Source organism: Pleurodeles waltl, chromosome 5, assembly GCF_031143425.1.
Source record: "Pleurodeles waltl isolate 20211129_DDA chromosome 5, aPleWal1.hap1.20221129, whole genome shotgun sequence".
NCBI classification, from domain to species: Eukaryota; Metazoa; Chordata; class Amphibia; order Caudata; family Salamandridae; genus Pleurodeles; species Pleurodeles waltl.
Genome location: NC_090444.1, coordinates 49648949 through 49664922, shown reverse-complemented (window position 1 = coordinate 49664922; position 15974 = coordinate 49648949).

The window sequence follows — 15974 nt, the reverse complement described above, 5'->3', positions numbered from 1 at the left end:
GCAATATAAGTAATTTAAGTATACCAATTTGGTTTATAACAATCAACCCATTTTTTAGGGAGAGAGCAAATGGTCAGAGGTTTTAAAGTGCACAAAGTACTAAGGCCAACAAAAACAAATTAACCTAAAAGTTGAGAAAAAAAAGACAAAATAAATTGGAGTGACCAGCAGAGAGCGCCATTTTCAACATGACGGCCCTCCTGCCAAAAGCCAGGGGAGACTAACCAATTCCTTGATGCACTTCCCTACTTGGTGATAGAAGATGGACAATAGGCCACTACTGCAGAGGTACTTGCCAGTTATATTCCTCTCTGAACTCAGTTGGATCCCTCTGCCTAAGCTCTCCTCAGCCGCTGGAATGCCCATGGGGAACCCTTCTTCTCACCTGTGGACCCCATCTGTGCAGCACCTAACCTTAATTTACTCACAAATGCATCTCAGTAGGCAGACAGTACCACCATGGCCAACAAAGTGATATGGCCTTTCCCACTCCTTGGACCAAACTTCTGTCCTCATCTCAAGGAAAACTCAGTCCATAAGGACAGCAACCAAGAGAGGCCACTGACAGCTGTTAGTCTCAGGAGGCAGATCTCATGCCATCTAGTGGTTTCTGACCTCAGTGGTTTTCACAGAGTGCAGTACAATAGCCCACCGTGTCATGCACCCTTTCTCCACTCTACCTCCCACCAGTTCAGGAGTGTTATCCTGAAACTAATCCTTCAATCCAAGGCATATACCCCTAGGCTGAACAGGGGGCAGGGGTAAGTCCTCCTTCACCCTGCCCCTACATCTGGGCTCCTGTACTCTCCTCTGGGGAGTGGCAATTCCAAAATGAACATAATTCCCATTTTCTGAAACACATGCAAAGGGCGCATATAGATGAGGCAACTGTTATAATGTGGTGTTGCAATCAAAGATCCAAAGCTGTGTTTTGTTAATGAAAGTGTATACATTTGAAAAGAATTAACAGGTCAAAAAATGTTACTATCTTTTTCAGCAAATAAATTAAAAATAAATATTAACACCAACATTAACATACAACAATATATAAATGCTATAAAACCCACATAACCCACACAACAAGATTATACACAGTGCTATTTTAGAAAACAGTATATTTTACAACAATATTAAAAAATACACTTAAAACAAGATTCTTACCTTCTATATTCCTGTCTATGATATGTTTGACATCACAATATTCTTGAAAAAATATGTATGCTGCACAATATTTTTAATTAAATAGTTTGTCCAAACATACTGGTGTTGGGCATATCAGGTGCACCTCATCTCACCAATCATGAAATGAAGGATCTGGAAGTGCAAGATAATTGTGATCACCCCTTCGTTTATCAAGTCAAAGATCTGGTACAAACCATGATGCTGTTCTTACTGTGGAGCTGGTCCTGGCCTAACAGGGATTAATGATAAAACCATGCTGGTGGATGGCACGGTAGAACAATGCCAGGACGTAGCACTTTTAACTTTCAAGACTTCCCCGTGTCAGACATTTTGAACAACGGGAATGATGCAACATTGCCCAAGAGTGGACAAACAGTAGCCCCATTCGTGGTCAACCTACCTAATTAACTGTTTAGATGCATGTGCATCCCAAAATAACTGATTTATTTATGGTTGGCACTGAACTCCTCTGATCCTGCAGATAAAAGAGCATGAAAAAACATCAAATTTTGCTGGAAATTATGGAGATATGTTTCAACAATCCAGCTGGATGGAGGCTAGGCAAAAAAGAAATGGGGATTGGCAATTTGTATTTTGTCTAAATAGAGGTTTCTTGATTGATGTACAAATTACAATATGTAACATCTTGTCCTTAGTTGACCAGGCTCTACTGATGCGACATGAGTGACCGAAAGGATCACTTACTGACCCACATCATTTCTAGAGGGAAATAATGCAGGGTTTGCATTAGCGATAGTAATTGTAATTTGGATTGTATTTATATAGCGATAACTATTCCTGGCAAGGTGTCAGCGAGTAGCACGCTACTCCGGAACCCAAAAGGATTAGTGGTGGATTAGTATAGGGGAATCTGAGTATAGTAATCGTAGTAGTATAGGGAGGTATGATTTAATTTGAGTCGAGGACAAGTGCGTCTGTTAGTTGGATTGAATATTATGAATATTATAATGGCAGGATAGAGGAGGCAAGAAACCAGAAATGTTTATTAGTAGATCATATCAGTAAGAAGAGGTTTGGTATGAGTAAAGGAGAGATTGAGGAGGGAGAACTTAGTAGGATTGTTTTGGAGTGCATGGAAGTAAACTGAGGTTTGGGGTGAGAAAGGATGGGCAGAGGAGGGGAGAGTCTATGCGGGTTATTTTGTAGATCATAGTAGTAGAATGGGTTTGGGATAGGTCAGGTAGTGGAGATAGAGGAGAGATTGATAGAGGTATAGGGTGATGGTAAGACAGAGTAAAGCTTCAGAGAGAGTATTTTTTTCCTCTTGTACAGTAGGACTACATTAATAAACTATGTAGATACGTGTGTAAGGAATATAATATATTGATATTTAAGCTGTGTCATAGAAACATAGACTTTCAAGAATTGCAGTATTTGCAGCTAATTTAAGTGTGTACTTAAAAAAAAATATTTTAGCTCTTCTCAATATTTCAATAGTAAAATGCTTGTAGATAAATAGTTAAGGTAATATTTACCTATCGCGATAGATAAAATAAAAAAAAAACTCTTAAATATATAATCAAACAACATATATAGAAACTATATATATTCTCATAGATAAACCGACACATACACATACATATATATATTTAACCATGAGTAAAATATAATTTTGTTGAAGCAGGCCTAAAGACTATGTATAATCTAGAAATATACATAACATCAAATTATAAATATTTACATACATGGGATATGCAGTCCATTGCTGTTTGGGTATGGTGGCTATGTAGGAAAGACACAAGTATTGAGAAGACTTCTGAAGTTAAGATAGCTATCCTTCGATCTTATATTTGGGGTAATGAATTCCATAGATTGGCCGCTTGAACAGAGAAGGATGTACCACATATTGTCTTTTTTCTTATGGTGGTGTTTTGAGGCAGGAGAGTAGAGAAGGACTGCATTTTAAGGTTCTTGGAGCTCCAGTCTTCAAAGATCAAATAAAACTAATATAGCACTTTATCAGAGATTTTAGTCTCTTGGGCATTCTAGAAATCAAGACCCCATTTTTGCTTATGTTACCGGAGGAATGGGCTCATTCTTAATCACTGGTTCAAAGATGACACCCTTAGCCAACAGTAACTCTTCTAGGACATTAACATAGAAGATAAAAAGAATTGGAGCAAGTACACAACCTTAACAGATGCTTCTACCCTCCCAAAATGAATCAGTGAATTCCCTATCGGGCCCATAACTCCCAGCAGCAGAAAGATCATAATGTAGGGCCCTCAGAAAAACAACAAGCCCCTTATCAACTCCTATAGATTACAATTTCACCCACAAATTGGAAAGGGGCATAAATGCTATTGACATTGGTCCCTGCTTTGCTATATCATATTTACCAATTAAGAGGATCAATTTGAGGCACCGCTCTATTGTACCCATCTTGGCTCTGAACCAATATTCAAGCTTACAGAGAACATCTTTATCTCCAACCACAAGAACAACTTTTTTAGGGTGATCCTTCCAGCTATCTTTGCCATAGAATCTAAGATTTATTGGTCGATAGCAGCTGGGTTACTATGGGCCCCATTTAAAAAAATTGGGATAATGGTCAGTCTCCAAGACTGGGGTAGACCAGTTTTACATACCAGATTAACATACTTTTTTACGGAAGGGGCTGACAAGTTAATATTCCATTTATATAGGTACATAGGAATCCTATAGGGCCCAGGTACTTTGTTTGAGGGACTTAAATTGATTGCATTGATTTCTCCAATGAGCTCTTCCAACATAAACTTGGTCTTCATGGAATAACTAGGCAGGTTGGTCCATATCCTCCTTGCTTACATCTCCGAGGCTGCAAAATGGATTAAAGTGGTCAATCCATTAGTCAGGGCTTCCATACATAGCCACTGAAGTATGCGATTGTGCGCCGCTGAGATTTTCACATAATTATGGCAGGCGTTTGCACCGTAATATATTGTCACATCTCCAGCCAATGATGTGTACCACAACTGAATTGTTCCCTCTCTGACATCATGGACTGGACCATACATAAACAAATCTGAATTGAATCTACACTTATAAAGGTTATGATACACATGAACTTCTAGACCACTTCCAGTCTGAATGAGAGTACAAGCCTGTGCTGTGTAGGTGGCACTGCCTGGGTGGGAGGGATATGCTCAACATGATTTCCATAGGTCGGTGTGCCACAGGACTTAAGCTGCACCTTACTGATAAGGCACAACAATGTGGAATAGGTCTGGGGTTGCTTGCTTTTCCAATTCAGAAGGGCTTGTCTTAACAGTTTGGACTGGATTGTGGAAAATGAAGCAGGGCAAACAGTGTTTTTTTAATTGCTCTGCCCTCACCCGCACTGACACAGTCATCAAAAAATGATGGAGAGAAATGTTACCCAAAGTAATCACCCATTCCTGGAGTTAATTCAAGCATTCTATCCATCACTTAATGTTTCCTCAGTGAAATACCTTGGCAAGGATTGTTGTGCCCTAGCATGGGCCATGTTGGTACTTTTTACATTGGACGGAGGTTACACCTCACTGATGGGGCTCAACAAGCTAAAACAGTTTGGGATTGAGTATGCTTCTATTCAGAGAGGACTTGGTGTTAGATGGGCAGGACCTAGGAAGCGTTGCTTATGTTTTGTCTCTGTTTGCAGGGACACATTAAACAATAAACCAATAAAAAAGAAAGTTTGCCATTGGAGTTATCAGTGGATAAGATTAACTCAAGGGTTCTACCTCAAGCTGGTGGGAAGTGTATTCCAAGATTCAGCTCCCATACCCACTGTGCTGTAAATTTCATTAATGTGAACTGACAAGGCCAAAACTGTTCTGGGCCTGTAAGTTTCAATTCAAAGGGGGCCTGATGTAGTTCAGACTCTTCCCAATGCGATAGGTCCAAGACTGAATTGCAAACGATTCGTCTTCCTCTGAGGTGCGCCTACATAAAGATGATCTTAAAGGAAGCTCAGAGTAGTTATCAATGGAAGAGGTTAGTTCAAACATTCAAACCCATTATGTTTTCCTTCTACACCAAATGTCATTGCCTAAATGTCTCCAAAATTAAAGAAATCTAGTGCTTTCAGAAGTAGGCCAAGTGCCTGAGGAACATTTAGGCTGCAGTTGGCCCTCTAAGGTGTTTAGGATCTCCTGATGTTAAGTAGATTTTAATTTTAATAATTGTAGATTTGTTTTATTGTATATCTAAGCATACTCCTTCTGAAACATATAGCTTACTTGACAATTACTTTTACTGATTTTATGACCTTGGTCTATGTTTCCTATGAGTTCCAAATCTCATCACCTCATAAAAAGGGCTGGATTGTGGAGGTACGGAGCACAAAAAGTTATGTCTTTAAGTGCAGCTCTGAGAAGTTTCCAGGGTTGAAGTTAATTAAATCATTCCATCCATCTCTTTTTTCCCCCACTCTATAGACTCAAATGCATGATTACATATATTACTTTGAGAAGTTAGCCCCAGAATTCGATTTGTGTCACTGTTGGCCCCATTAGATATCTAGGATCTCCTGATGTTGTGTAGATCATAGTTTTATTGACTCTACATTTTATATATGATATATTCAAGCATATGCATTATGAAACATATAGCGGACTCAATAGATTGACACTAAGATAAGATAAGATAAGATAAGAAAATTATAGAGCATAGCTATACCCGAAGGCATTAAGGCACTGAGTGCGATGTCCAAGAGAGGCTAGGACATTCAAGAGAGCCTATGGTTATGGTTATAGAGAGAAAAGCCAGGACTTAAATGCTTTCCTAAAAGGAAGGTGAGGTTGAATTTTGGTGAAGTGGTGAAGTGGGGGGGGAAAGAGTTCCAAATGTTTGCCAACACCACTAAAAAAAAAATTCCTCCCCATTTCTTATTACACTCTTTGGGGATGACAACAAAATTCGGAGATGCTGACCTGAAAGATAAACCATAGGACCATAGTTTTAATCACTTCAGGGGTATCCACATTAAGTGCTTTGTGCACGATATACATAGCTTTGAAGACGACCCGTTTTAGAATCTAGTATTAGATTTGCCATTGCATTTTGTACCATTTGGAGTTTGGCCAGAGAGGTCTTTCTTATTTCTAAAAGGAGGACATTAAAGTAATCCATTCTGGATGAGATTAAGTTAAAAGCTATCTTTTTTCGGGCTGGTAAGGGGATATAAGGAAATATCTTCCGCAGAGATTGGATGATCCAGAAGCGGGTGGATACAATGTTGTTAATGTGAAGATCAAAGGATAGCACACTGTCCATGATAACTCCAAACATTTTTGCTGACTTTTCAGGGCTGGAAAATGTCCCTAAACCTTCAGGCCCCAACTCTGGCTCCATATAGGTGAGAGACTTCCAAAAATCAACAGCTCAGTTTTTTGAGTTTAAGGCAGTTTTTATTCATTCATGAGGCAACAGCTACCATAAAGTTCCTAAAATTGCTTGCTGTGGCATCAGTATCCTTTGAAATAGAAACAATAATTTGAGTGTTGTCAGTGTATGGCACTGCCTGTTACCAGTTACATTTATTGAGTTGTATAACCTTATTCTAAATATCCTATAACCTCCAACCCTAGACCACCCCACAACTATCTATGGACTGCTTGGTGCTAATGACAGAGAGTCACACCGAGGTGTCCATCCTCCCCTCTTTGCTCGAGGACATGGTGAAAAGGTCAAAAACATGTTTCCAATTCCTCCATCGGCTCAACTCCAGATCACCTTGATGAATCTGGTGTAAATTGCAGAATACACAAAAAATAGACCAGGTTGTGATGTTCTAAATCTGGGTTGTAAGGTCGCTGGACACTGGAGTGTCATGCAGAATCCTGCTAACTTATTGGGTGTTTCCTTAACACCCACCTATTGTCATGGATAGGGCATAGAAGCCCCCCTCTTCATGGTGGGTTAACACATGACTCTTGCATTCCAGCAGTTACTGCTCAGCCTCCCCTCATATAGAAAATAATTAGTTACCTTGTCTTTGCAGATTGCAAGTAGCTCACTGGGAAAAGCTAGCAGTTTATCACCCGCGAGAGAGCCTGCACCTGTACTGTAAGCGGCCCCACATGTACTGTAAGCAGCCCCACTTCTCCAAACAGTATCAGGACTTGTGAGCACCCAAGTAGAAGGCACTTACTGCACCGCTGAAACCTTCCATACTGCAGGAGTTGGTAAGACTTGAACCGGGTCTGTTCCTCCCCTGGGGACTCTCTGCTGACTGTGCTTTTGACTAATTATTAAAGAGTCAACTCCTGAGTATGGCCTACTAGTGAGCTCTCGTTCGATGCGGCCAAGAGTGAAAGGGGAATAACCTCATCAACATTGCAAGAAGAAGCAGGGACCTTGCTTGATGAATTCTAGAGCTCCAACTTCAAGGGGATTGTGTTATTGCTTCTTAGTGCCGTCATTCCCTTGAATGCATAGAGTTAGAAATAAAATACTTATTTTTCTTATAAAAATAAGTACTTGACTGGACACTGATTTATTAATAGTACTATGGGCACTTTGAGTAATGAGTCGTGTCCACTTACCTGAATCTATACTGCCCCCAGGGTGCATTTGACTGTCATCCAAAACTACCCTTAAGAGTCAGGTGCAGAAGTGCTACTTGGCCCAGTTGCTCAGGATTCATAGGAGGTCGGTCTCTGGGACATCAGAATTAAACGGCTTCAACAACCATGTTTAAGCTCAGTAGCTCCTGCTTGCCACATGACCCTCTGAAAAGCATTCTGACAGGAGACTTGTAAAGAAAAGGAGAATGAGTATAGATCTCATGATATAATCCCATGGAGGAAGTGGTGATGCAACCCTAAAACCAGGATCAGAGTAAATGTAAGACCTCTACTGTCTCCACGAAATAGAAAGGGGTGGTAACACAGGGAATGCTGGACAGAAAAAATTGATTGAAATGCCTGAACTGGCACAATCAATGCTATTCATCTAAAGGAGATGTATCCTAAATGAGTCTGGAACCAGTGAGACAACTTTTGACATAAATTGGACTAAACCACAAAATAGGCAATGACAAACTGATGCTACGATTTAAGGAAAAAGTTAGCGGGGTGTTCTTAGTGAAATAAAGTATGTGATGAACCTCCAGCAAAAATAATTATGCGTGCAAATGAGACATGGCTCACCATAGAAAACGGTGTGCCATTGCTGAGCTTACCTGGAAACTGGCACACGCCTAAGGATCAACACAGCCACAGAGCAAAGTAATTAAGTATGCTAAGGTCTTGTAGTGAGACTGCTGTTGATCCTGAGCTTTGAGCCCTGGGAACCGAATATCTGAATTGAAAGACTCCATTTAACAAAACTCAGAAAATTGCCATAGTTTTGGAATCCTGCAACCCTCACCCATCCTTCCTCAGAACCCTTTCTGGCCCTGTGGAAGATCAGGTGAAGACTGGATTTGCTCTCTGTGACCTGAGAGGCACCTTGAAGAACTGGAACTGCTCCCTCTTGTACCCATGATAAATAAGTAGGCTCCAAGGGTCGGTTGGCTGACCTCTGTGGCTATAGGGCAACTGGGCCTGGACTGGTCCCTGCTGTTGACCTCTACATGACAACCTGTGGTTCTAAAGAGCCTTCCCTGAGGTCTTGGTGGCCTTTGATACGTACTTCTTTGGTTGGTTGAGACTTTAAAGATTAAATAAGAAGGTAAAATCTTTGACCCGGATGAAGCCTGACTGATGTATCCGACCAGAGCTCCATCGCGATCAGCCTCCAATTTCGCCTGGGTCACAGCCTACCATGACCATTGACTATCATTGGCATTTTGTGGTTTTTGGCTCTATTATTACTTAAACATTTAAAAAATCATATCTGTGGTCAACCTTATTGGATTGTTGATGTCATTCTGTTTATGTAATTTTACTTAACTTTTCAAAACTGGTTTAGGATATTTATTGCTTGGTGTTTTAACTTTATTGCAGTTTTGGTGCGGCGTACATACTTTATACATTGTCTTAACTTAAACCTCTCTGCTCTGCACAATAGCTAACAGGGTTTCAGGTCAAACTAATGTAGTGACTTTAACAACAATTCTGATCATTTCTTGAGGCAGGCAGCCGTCCACCCCAAATAATGATCCACATTCTTACAAGTGTGCTAGTGTCAGATTTTTGCCACAACTGGCACCAAAACATAAAATTACATCCAATATGTCAGCATTTTGCCATGGATATCCCATTTTCCAAGAATTATGGCCCATATTTATACTTTTTGACGCAAAACTGCGGCAACGCAGTTTTGCGTCAAAAAAATTAGCGCCGGCTAACGCCATTCTGAAGCACCATGCGGGCGCCGTATTTATTGAATGACGTTAGCCGGCGTTAGCCGCCGGCGCCGTCTGGTGTGCGTTAAAAAAAACGACGTACACCAGGCAGCGTCAGCGTAGGGGGATATGGGGCTTGGGCGTCAAGAAATGGGGCAAGTCAGGTTGAGGCAATTTTTTCGCCTCAACCCGATTTGCGCCATTTTTTACGACTCCCAACCCCCATAGAAATGACTCCTGTCTTAGCAAAGACAGGAGTCATGCCCCCTTGCCCAATGGCCATGCCCAGGGGACTTCTGTCCCCTGGGCATGGTCATTGGGCATAGTGGCATGTAGGGGGGCACAAATCAGGCCCCCCTATGCCACAAAAAATAAAAAATAAAAAACTTACCTGAACTTACCTTAATGTCCCTGGGATGGGTCCCTCCAGCCTTGGGTGTCCTCCTGGGGTGGGCAAGGGTGACAGGGGGGGTCCCTGGGGGCATGGGAGGGCACCTCTGGGCTCCTTCAGAGCCCACAGGTCCCTTAACGCCTGCCTTTTGCAGGCGCTAAAAAACGGCGCAAATGCGGCCTTACGTCATTTTTTTTGACCCGCGTGATTTTTGCCCGGGAGTATAAATCCGACGCACATGCCTCGGAGTCGATTTTTTAGACGGGAACGCCTACCTTGCATATAATTAACGCAAAGTAGCTGTCCACGCAAAAAAATGACGCTAACTCCATGGACTTTGGCGGTAGACGCGTCTAACGCCAAAGTATAAATATGGAGTTAGTTTTGCGTCGAAATTGCGTAAAAAAAACGACGCAATTCCAGCGCAAACGGAGTATAAATATGCCCCTATGTTCAGTATGATGGACCAGCATTTTGCTAAGAATTACCACCAATATGCGAGTGCCAACATTTTGCCATGGCTGATAAGTATGACATGAATTACCAGCAGTATGCCATGATCAGTGGCAGACTTGCAAGACTACTCATTGTTTCACAAACACATGCTCACTCCCTCATGCTTACTTACATTGGCTCGCTGACACTCATTGTAACTCACTCAAACTTACTCTGTCACTTACTGTCACTCCCTAACACTCCACAATGCACATTCACTCTCACTGCCTCTCAGTTACACTCACTCTCAAAGTGTCAGGCTATCATTCCTACTCAGTATCACTTATTCTCATTCACTCTCACTTGTCCTCACTCAAAGTTACACTCTGTCACTCACTCTCAAGTATTGTCACTAAACCGGTGTCACTCACTTTCACTCACTCAATTTCACTCACATAGATACACATTTCTGTAGTCTCTCTCTCTCACATACACACAAACTGCCTCTCTTTGTCACCCAGAGGCAACCCTTGACAGATCTTTGTCACTTCCCTTCAGCTGCTAATGTTCAATAGGCCCCGGGCATGGACGTCATTTAGGGGTCTCCAGGGGTCTCCAACGACCCCTAGCTTGCCCCTTGCAAACCCCTGGCACTGCCTTTGTAACCCTTGGACTCATAGGAGGCACAAACATTGCCTGGAAGACAGAGTCAGTTACTTCTCTTGGACATCGGCTGGGGCTCGAAACTCCTTGTATTTTGTCATTTTTAGGTCGACCGTTAGCGGTCGGCCTGCTGTATACTAAAGTATACAATAGAGTGAGTTCCAGCATTCTGATTTGTTAGTTGCAGTGTCTTTCAAAAATCCTTGCTTGCTAGTGGTCAGTTCTGCCTCTTTGTCCTTCCTTTTTTCACTTTGGGAGCAGCACAAAGTACTATGAAATTATGTTATGTCCTGTTTATCTCTTCTGAAGGGGACTTTTTCTTTCAGTATTGCCCTGTTTGCCTTGCACTGTGGGTGTGTGTTCAGTCCCTCCTACCCAACAGCTCCCTCTGTTATCATAAACCAACACCAGAGAGTGGCTTTTCCAGGGCAAGCTCACCCTCGTTCTTGCTCTCTTCCTCTTGTTATTTAGGCTCAGGTGACGCCTAGCCTCGAAGCCTCGGCTCGTGCTCGCTTTACTTTCTCTTCACTTGTTTGCAGTTTCCAATTCACCAGTGTTTTTTTTAACAATTGTAATGTATGTCATTTTTTTATTTAGGCACCAGCATTGCCAGGACTCGAACCTAGCTCCCCAGTTCCAAAGTGAGTAGCTCAGCATGTTACGCTACATCCTCTGTCTACGTATTTCTGCTTTTGGAAAACATCACACTGCCAGCTTGTACTGACTGGGGGCTGGCTTTCACATGGCTCTCGCCCTCCATTAACCCCTGAGACAGAGTGTAAAAAAAACTGGCTCCGAACCACACATGTCTCTCAGCAATGTGCTTTAAGATATGTCATGAACCAGGTGTCTGAAGCAACAACACGCTGCTTATTGCCACTATTTGATTACTGGATTGCCCCTTAAATACATTAGGTTTTTATAGAATACTGGATTAGAAATATATTGAAATTGCCCCTATTTATTTTACATGTAAAATTTCTTCGAAACATATTCATGAGAACGTTTCAGCGATGACAGTGTAAAATCCTTCTGTCGTCCATTTCCTCTCCCCACAGCAGTGCTCGTATCTGTGGCAAAACACTTCCTTTGTTGTTATATATCCTGAATAAATATCATAAATTTTTATTCCTACTTGTGATGTGCATACAGCATCATATATTTGGAATAATCAGTTGAAAATACCAGTACTTTTGTTCTTCATGTCTGGTCTACAGAAAACACTGCTTAAATAACAAAACACAACATATCTCCTTTGGCTTGAATAGGATCATCCCCTGTCATGGGCTGAAAAGCGTAAGACTTATTCACGCTTCAGACCAATGTGCAGTTACTTCAAAGACACACAGCCATGCCCAAGCGCTCACCCCTCGCTCCCCTTCCCGCTGTTTCAAGGACCCTTAAAAAACATCTTTGAGGGGACAGCAGAGGGTAGTGAAAGCAGATGCCAGCTCTTGTCGGAAGATGTGTGCTTGCTCTGAACGTTTCCAGACAATTGTCTGTGGAAGGTGTTGGGTGTCAGTAATGCACTCAGCATGCGGATAGCTGTGCAAACTTAAGTGTGTATGAACAAATCATAGGCGGCTTGTATGTGCTATTACAGCAGAAAGCACAAGCTTGGAACAGCACGGTGATGATATCTGACATGCAAGTTTTGCTCATTACTCTTAAAACCCATCATTAGTGAAAAATCGAGCAGTTGGTAAAGTTGCTCAGTGAAGTGATATGTTCTTTAAATACCTCTGTGTGTGACCTAGAGGTAACTTGTTCTAATCTCACCGGGTCTGTTCAACTTTTCATCCTTCCGAGGTGATAAACTGAGTATCCTTGAGTTGTGTTTGCTTTACTTTCTCTGCGCTTGTTTGCAGTTTCCGTTTCGCCATTGTTAACAATTGTAATGTATTTTTTTTTTATTTAGGCACTGGGGACCCAGAGACTTGAACCTGGCTCCCCAGTTCCACATCCTCATTCTACAATTTGCTGGTTTTGGAAAAAATCACTTTGCCAGCTTGTGCTGGCTGGGGGCTGGCTTTCACATGGCTCTCACCCGCCATCAATCACTGAGACAGAGCGCACAGCACACTGCCCCTGCAGCCTTTTCCAGCCGGCTGTTACTATACCACACTGGTAGTACTTGTACTAAAATTAGTATCTTCGCCCTTCACGTGTATCAACTATGACAAATTAGCAAAATCCTTTCTCTGTTGACTTGAAGGGAATCACGCCTCTGAAAACAGACCTCTCAATCAATAAGATTTTTAACATTGGGCCTTTCAGTGGCTTGGCCCACAACAACTCTATCTCCACACTTCAAAGGCTAAGTGTTATTTACGTGGGGGTTGTTTTGTTTTGGCTTTGTGTAAACTTTCACCTTCTTGCATCCATAATTGGTCACTTTAAGTACGTGGCCTACTACATTCCAAAAGGTAGTTTGGGGGAAGGACTTTTTAAAAGCAACACCAATAGCTCTAACTCTCACAAATGTGAGACCTATTGCATTGCAAATGCTTGTTTTATTTTCTATTAGTGAATCACACTGCATTATTCACTATAAGTATAGTAAAAACATGCAATCATATTAGCTATAATATAACCCTCCAAGGCAAGCTGAGGAAAGAAATAAACATTCTTTTAAATGTGTGTTGTGTCCATGCATGCAGGGGAGAGAGTGTGTGTGTGTGTGTGTGATTGTGTATTAATGTGTACGCATGAGTGAATGTACCAGTCTAAGGGGTGTGATCTCACTTCCGCTACCCCTGGCCTTTGGTGAATTGTCTTTCATGGCCCCAGGACCCGTAGAGCCACCACGTGTGGCCCCCATTGCTAAACAGATCAGTGTAATGCAGATACCAGTACATATTACCTAACAGGCTGTAGTGCTTTCCTCTTATTTAGTTTCTAAGCACTAACATAACACACTAGAAATGCACTTGTGAGGTCAAAGAAGACTTTTATTGTTATTATATGTATGACGAATTAGTAGCTTTCAAGTCCGCGTTAATCAAACAAAATATATCAGTTTGCAATATACACAGCAGGTTATATTTATAAGATATTGAATGCAAAGCAAAACAAATACTTCACCGTGTGGGAACTATTCACAGCTTCATCTTTCTAAGGTCTGCAAGCTGAGGACCCCTGTCAGCCGCGAGAAAGAGAGATTCATCTACCCACACGGGATTGCTGGCAGCTGGCGCCAAGCTCCAGCACGAGGTACGGCAGATTCGAATCTGACCCTCTGCAGCCTGTTACATTCGTTACAAAGGTGTGCCCCCTCCTCTCAGACCTGGGAAACTGAGCAAGCCTTTTGGAGACTGGCCAGGTCTCCAAGACTACTCCTGTTCCCAAGCTCAAGCAGAGAGAACAACACCATGTACCCTCTCTTATCAGGTCTAGTCTACTGTGAGAGCAAAACATCTTGGTTCATCTGGTGCAAAAACACAGCTTGGAAAAATACAGCTTGGATTCTCAACTGCAATGTCTAACTCCACGTTAAAGGCAATAGGCAGCTAACCTAAATATCAAATGCAATGTCTAGTGTCATGTCAAAGCCAATAGGCATCTAAGCTGAATACAAAATGCAATGTCTTATATCATGTCAAAGCCCATAGGCAGTTGAGCTGAATACAAAATGCAATGTATAATATCATGTCAAAGCCAATAGGCAGTTAAGCTGAATACAAAATGTAATATATGATATCATGTCAAAGCCAATAGGCAGAATATCTAATAGCATGTCAAAGTCAATAGGCAGCTAAACTGAATACATCATGTCAAAGCCAATAGGAATGCAATGTCAAAGCCAATAGGCGGCTAGACTGGATACAGCATGTCAAAGCCAATAGGCAGAATACAGAATGTAATGGCTAATGCAATGTCAAAGCCCATAGGCGGCTAAACTGAATACAGAAAGTAATGGCTAATGCCATGTCAAAGCCAATAGGCAGAATACAGAATGTAATGACTAATGCAATGTCAAAGCCCATAGGCGGCTAAACTGAATACAGAAAGTAATGGCTAATGCCATGTCAAAGCCAATAGGCAGAATACAGAATGTAATGACTAATGCAATGTCAAAGCCCATAGGCGGCTCAACTGAACAAAACATACCATGTGCTACTGGTGAACATTGAGCAACTAATATGCGCAGTGGTGAAACACAAAGTCATTGGTCAAAACAAAACTTTATCAAATGGCAGTACATTCCGCCCTTTGACCAATGAATTTTTGTTTCACATATCTCTTGTTTCAAACAAAAACAAAAAAACATCAGCACAAAAAAAAAAACATTATCAGCCAATCAGATTTGAATGATCAAAGCAATCCCTGTAAAGCAATAGAAGTGGATTAACACATTGATTTCATAACCTTTCACATCAGATACATCTACATAGAAAAGACTGGGCAATTTTTATACTCTGAATGAGTCTCTAATTCAACAGTGTTAGCAATTTGATGTGGCATGAGTTCTGCTCATGTAAAGAGGCACGGTCCACCTGAAAGGTTTGCTGGAAGATAAGCAAAAGTCAGAGTTCCATAATGCAATCAAACAAGTTGAACTTGAACTGAAGGCGCAGTTTGCGCAAAATGGATCCATGGTGCTGGCACTTTACTCAGCCAGGTTCAGGTTGGGGGTTCGGTCCCTTCCCCGACCCCACACGCACACACCGGAAGGGGGACCACACAGCGCACTCAGGGACAGTGGCGAAACGTGGTAGGATCTGCAAAAGAAACAAGTATGACTTTTCTTGCAAATAACATTTTTCATTTAAACTGCACCCTTCCTCTTTCTTTCCCTGTTTTATAATCAGCAGGACGTTTTTGGGGCCCTTTGTTATATTTTCTGCAGGTTCTGGAGGGTCACTTGGGGCTTCAGCCCACACATCAGCACTGAGGTTTTTATCTGCTGCGCCACAGCTTCCCTTTTCTTGCACTGTCAGAAGGGCTGGGACAGACTCCTTCTTTACCAAACCTCCATTCACTGCATTTTTGCCAAGTTGGGCCATTCTGTCTCCAATTTGTATGAAT